Source organism: Carya illinoinensis, chromosome 6 (assembly GCF_018687715.1).
Source record: "Carya illinoinensis cultivar Pawnee chromosome 6, C.illinoinensisPawnee_v1, whole genome shotgun sequence".
Classification (NCBI taxonomy): Eukaryota; Viridiplantae; Streptophyta; class Magnoliopsida; order Fagales; family Juglandaceae; genus Carya; species Carya illinoinensis.
Genome location: NC_056757.1, coordinates 12985208 through 12990788, shown reverse-complemented (window position 1 = coordinate 12990788; position 5581 = coordinate 12985208). Strand labels below are relative to the sequence as shown.

General features: G+C 36.2%; 1 long non-coding RNA gene across 1 annotated transcript; it reads left to right on the top strand.

The window, feature by feature from the left end:
- Positions 1–452: 452 nt before the first annotated feature.
- On the top strand, positions 453–1463 carry LOC122313012. Its single transcript, XR_006243257.1, has 3 exons — positions 453–717; positions 858–1125; positions 1223–1463. It is a non-coding gene; the product is annotated as an uncharacterized LOC122313012 (long non-coding RNA).
- Positions 1464–5581: the final 4118 nt, after the last annotated feature.

Here is a 5581-nt window from a genome sequence, read left to right as displayed (position 1 = left end):
ATAATAGAATGCAAATAAAATGATGATATGGTATATAATATTACTCATATATAATTATTACATCTGTTAATATTTTTTTTGTCTATATATACATATATTGTGCTGATCAAGCTAGGGATGTGGATATTGAGCGGCAAGGTCCAAAGAATGATGGTACGCGTTCAGAAAAAAAGACAACAATAAAAATGGCAATTGGGCACGTCATCAATCACCCTTTGATGATAAAAATTATTTAAAAAGAATTTTATTACGTATAAACAGAGTTGTAGATTAATCTGTGTACTAATACTGATTTCTTCATATTCAAAATTTAAATTAACATTATTTTTAATAAAATTTACTTTTTAACTAATCACATTAAATTGATGCACATATTAATACATAATTATAAGCTTGTAACTAGATTTTTCCATTTAAAAAACGCCGTGGTGGTTCCACGAGTACTTCCGTTGGGATGTGGCGTTTTTAGTGGTGTGCGTGGTTCCAATAGCAGTGGACCCTTCGTTCTTCTATCTTCCTATCATTAAAGGCAAAGTCAAAGAGGATACCAAATGCATTGCTTTAGATACCAATTTGGAAATCATTGCTATTTGTGTGCGATCGTTCCTGGATTTGATTGCTATTGGGGATCTGATCGCAAGAAAAATAAATAGTTGTCCTGACATGAGGTGTTCAGACTACGTAATTAACATTCTCAGCATTCTTCCAGTTTCGCAGGTATTATGACAAACTTTTCTGCTTCCAATTTTATGAATGGGTTGGAACACGAACTTATTCCATTGATATCTCTCCTCCAACTCAATCCAGAAGAAAATTATGTTCTATTTTAATTACGTTTTGATATTTATGAACAACAGGTTATAGTGCGAATTATATTTTCAGAAATGAGAGATTATAAATCCCGGCACGAAAGAAGATTCCTAAATGAAGTTGTTCTGTTGCAATATGTGCCAAGAATTTTTCATATCTACAAATTGTGTCAACGAGACTATCATCCTACCGCCTAAAAGTATCCCAATTACTACTACTAGTGTTAAAGTGAATGCAGAAAGCTACAAGAATATGAAAGGTCTAATAGTGATGAAAGCTGGATTCAATCTCTTTCTGTATCTCATTGCCGGGCATGTATGACGTTACATATTTCAACATTTCTTATCAATATCTATACCTACTTTATAATTAATTACTGAAATATAAATGGTATATATCTTTGACCTTTCAGGTACTGGGTGCTTTTTGGTACTTCTTTGATAAAACACATAAGAGTAAACTGTATGCACTCAAGGTGCTTGAGGAAATGATGCAACCAGAGGGGAAAAGTTTCCTTGGTATTCTTATATATTTCAACTTACTGTTCATTACAAGTATGTGCTATTTATATCCGAAAACTATCCAAAGAATCATTTCAGATTTACACAAGGATTGAAAATGATATTCTAGACCTAGGACACTTGGAGCTCTTTCATTGGTTCTCTTAAAAATGCTTTTGGCAAATGCTCTATTGTAGCCATTGTGCATGAGTTTGTTGTTTGCTTCTGGCTGTGGTTTGTGCTGTTTGGTAAAGCAATTTGGCTGTGTGCCTTGCCATGCACACTGCCATGCGTTGTGGCTGCAGAGTGTGTCGTTGCTTCAGTAGCCCCTCGCGAGTCAAGCGATACTAGAGAGATGGTGAGGCTTGATCGAAGTAGCTGAAATCGAGCACTTGAGAGAGGTTTGGTAAAAATATCTGCAATTTGATCTTTAGTGGAAACAAATGAAACTTTAAGGGTCTTAGCAGCCACACGTTCGTGCACAAAGTGATAATTTAAGGCCACGTGTTTGGTGCGAGAGCAAAACAAGATTTACAGAAAGATAAGTGGCACCTAGATTATCACATCATAAAATGGGAGGGGTGGTCAAAAAAATTCCAAGTTCACCAATAGGATATTGTAACCATAATACTTTACACGTCGTATTTGCAACTGCCTTATACTTAGCTTCAGTTGAGGATCGAGCAACCATGGGTTGCTTTTTGGACCCCTAGGATACAAGGTGCGAACCAAGATATACATAGAATCCACCAGTGGATCGACGATCATCTGGGCACCCTGCCCAGTCAACATCAGAGAAGGCTAATAAATTAAAGGAAGACGAAGGTGAAAAATGAAGGCCATGGTGAGGAGTGTGACGTAAGTAACGAAGTATGCATTTAACGGCTTGCCAGTAGAGGCTAGGGAGGTTGCTTTGTGAAAGTAAGTGGAGATTGAGTCAGAACCCTTTTTCAAGGTAGCAAGTTGGTATTGGGTTTGCATTATTTATTGAGCAGAGGATTGAGTCGAAAACATTGTTTGAAGAGTAGACCAAACAGCAAAGGAGGTGGTGCACGACAAAACCTAGGCAAGAATATTTTCAAACAGAGAGGCATTTATGGCCGAAATGATCAATTGGTCTTGTAAGACCCAGTTGGTGTGTTCAGGGTTGGGAGAACCGTCAATAGTGGAGGGAGGCATAGGGATGGAGCCGTCTACATAGCCGAAGAGACTATGTCCCTTCAAGAATGGTTCAATCTCCGCTTTCCACAGTAAGAAGTTCTCCATTATTAACTTGATGGTGATGAAATGGGTAGAGGAATTGGTGGTGGTGGGGTTGAGGGAAGATGGTGGGGAAGGAGAAGAGGGAGTTGAGTTTTTTGGGTTGGCCATTGGGGAAGCTAGGAGAAGAGGAAGTTGAGTTTTCTGGGTTGGTCATGGAAGGGGGACGTGAGTCCTAGATGGCTCTGGATACCATGATAAAACACATAAGAGTAAAGTGTAATGCACTCAAGGTGCTTGAGGAAATGGCGCAACTAGAGAGGAAAAGTTTCCTTTGTATTCTTCTATATTTCAACTTATTGTTCATTACAAGTATGTGCTATTTATATCGGAAAACTATCCAAAGAATCGTTTCAGATTTACACAAGGATTGAAAATGATATTCTAGACCTGAAACACTTGGAGCTCTTTCATTGGTTCTCTAGAAAATGCTTTTGGCAGATGCTCTGTTGTAGCTGTTGTGCATGAGTTTGTTGTTTGCTTCTGGTTGTGGTATGTATTGTCTGGTACCAGCAGTTTGGGTGTGTGGCTTGACGTGCACACTGCCATGCATTGTGGCTGTAGAGTATGTCGTTGCTTCAACATTCTTCTCCATCGAACGAGAGACCACGTGCTACCAGCTGGCTTGTGATTGAGATGATACCAGATGTAGCAAGACTTCTTTTAGCTGTGATGGTAGCATTCATAACAATATTTTAAATAATTTTTGCTCTATAGAAAAAGTTGAAAAACCAAATACCAGTCTCGTTGATTTTGGAATATTCCAAGAAGTCCCTGAATTTGGTACACTACTGGCATCCAAGGATTTTTCTTCAAGAGTAATACTATGCACCCCATAATCTCATTTGTATCCTATTATATATAATGTGGTGCATTTATCATCAATTGATGATAAAGAAGCATGCAATAAATAATTATTTAATGATAAAAAATGTGCCACATTTTACTTAGTGGGATGCAAGTGGGATGATATTATGGTGTATAAAATTTTCTTTCCGCAAAAGACCATGTTCTGTTTTTGGTGGCCGTTGCAAATTTGAGGTACTTTTTACACATTACGGTACTCTCTCTTTTGTTTTTTTTGTTTTTTTTTTTTTTTTTTATTGAGGTATTTCAAAATATTTGTAGTTATGTGACATATATGTCATCTGATCAAGAACCATGCATGTATCATGCTATGTTGTTTCATAACACATACGTATGTATATAATCATACATGCATTTTGTTCCTTTAAAGTTTCTCACCCATTTTACAATGTAATCAAACATAATATATATATTAAATGTCCAACGTATATATTATATTAAGATATTATTATATAATATATATTAAGATAATAATATATACTAAAATATTATTATTATTATTATTATTATTATTATTATTTGATAAAAAAAATATTAATATGATTAGTTTGGATGAAAATAGATAAAGAAAACAAATCGCACGAAAATCAATTTATTTTCTAGGGAATGTTAAATCATTAAAGAAATATGTTTTCACCCATGCATCTCCGATGAACTCATATATCCATGCAATCATGCACATAAATACACGGCTTTTAGATGATGCATGGTCTTTGTTTATCATAATTACGTGCTGTATGATATCGTGGGCGTATTTTATATATACATATATAAATATAGATATATATATATATATATATATTGTATATCACTTTAGATTTTGCTTGTTTATTTTGAGCATATTATATATGGGAAATGCTTAGGCCACCGCTAGTAGCTCCCGCTAGGGGTCATAGCTAGCCTTTTTTTTTCTTTTTCTTAATAATTAAGAAAAAATTATTTAATATTATTATAAATTTTTTTATATTTTTTAAATATTTAAAAGAATTAAAAAATGATTTGAAAAAAAAAACAAAAAAAAAATTCTTAAGCCTAGTGGTGGCCCCCACTAGGAGCAGCTCTAGCATGATCCATTATATATATGTATACATATTAATATTTTCTGATTTGGTCAAAACCTTAAAACAAGTTCTTTTTAATGGATTTTTTAAAAAGGGATGCTATACGTAGTCTCCTCTCTATTTTCTCTCTGGAAATAGAGGTGGTGAAAACGGTTATAACAAACCGATAGGACAATGAGTGTGAGGCTGCCATGGACGAGTCTGCTGGTGGTGGATTGATGAGTTTGGAAGAACAATGGAAGAAGCTGAGGCTATCGGAGGAAGAAAGAGTGGTAGTAGATGTTGGTGAGGAGGTTGAAGGGGAAGCTCGGGAACAGGGGGAGCACAGCTTGGTTGGAAAGATCTGCCTAGAGAGGTCGATTAGTAAGGAGGTTCTGTCAAGTACGATGAACAGAATCTGGCGCATTAGTAGGCCTGCTGAATTTCGAGAGGTTAGTGAAAACAAATTCGTAATTACATTTCATATTGTGGCTAATAAACTGAGAGTAATGGACGGTAGACCATGTTATTTGATAACCAGTTATTTGTCCTCAAGGTGTTTGATGTATTTACTCAACTGCATGAATGGTGTTTTGATCATGAGCTGTTTTGGATTCAGATCCATAATCTACCTATGTTTTGTATGACAAAAGAGAAGGGACGTTTGATTGGTTAATCTCTAGGAAAATTAGTGAAGGTGGATACTCCTGAGAATGGTATAGGTTGGGGGGGTTTTCTGCGAGTCAGAGTAGAAATTTCTCAGAAAAAGGCTGTTGTTCAAGGGAGATGGATAAAGGTAAATGGCCAGAATGTGTGGGCTAGTGTGAAGTATGAAAAGATGCCTAGAATGTGTTTTCATTGTGGCTGGTTAACTCATGGGGAGAAGGGATGTTTGATGGGAGGGGAGGGGTTAAGGAATGTAAGCTCTCCTCAAGAGCAATTTGGATCGTGGCTTAAAGTTGAGAGGGGAGTTAGAAAAAAAGGTTATAAGGGAGGAGGGGAGAAAAAATATTGGGAGAGAAAAATAAACGAGGAAGATAGTAGTAGAGGGGAGGAGAGTGCTTCTTATGAGGCTGAGGGTAAGGATAAGGCTACTGATTCTAG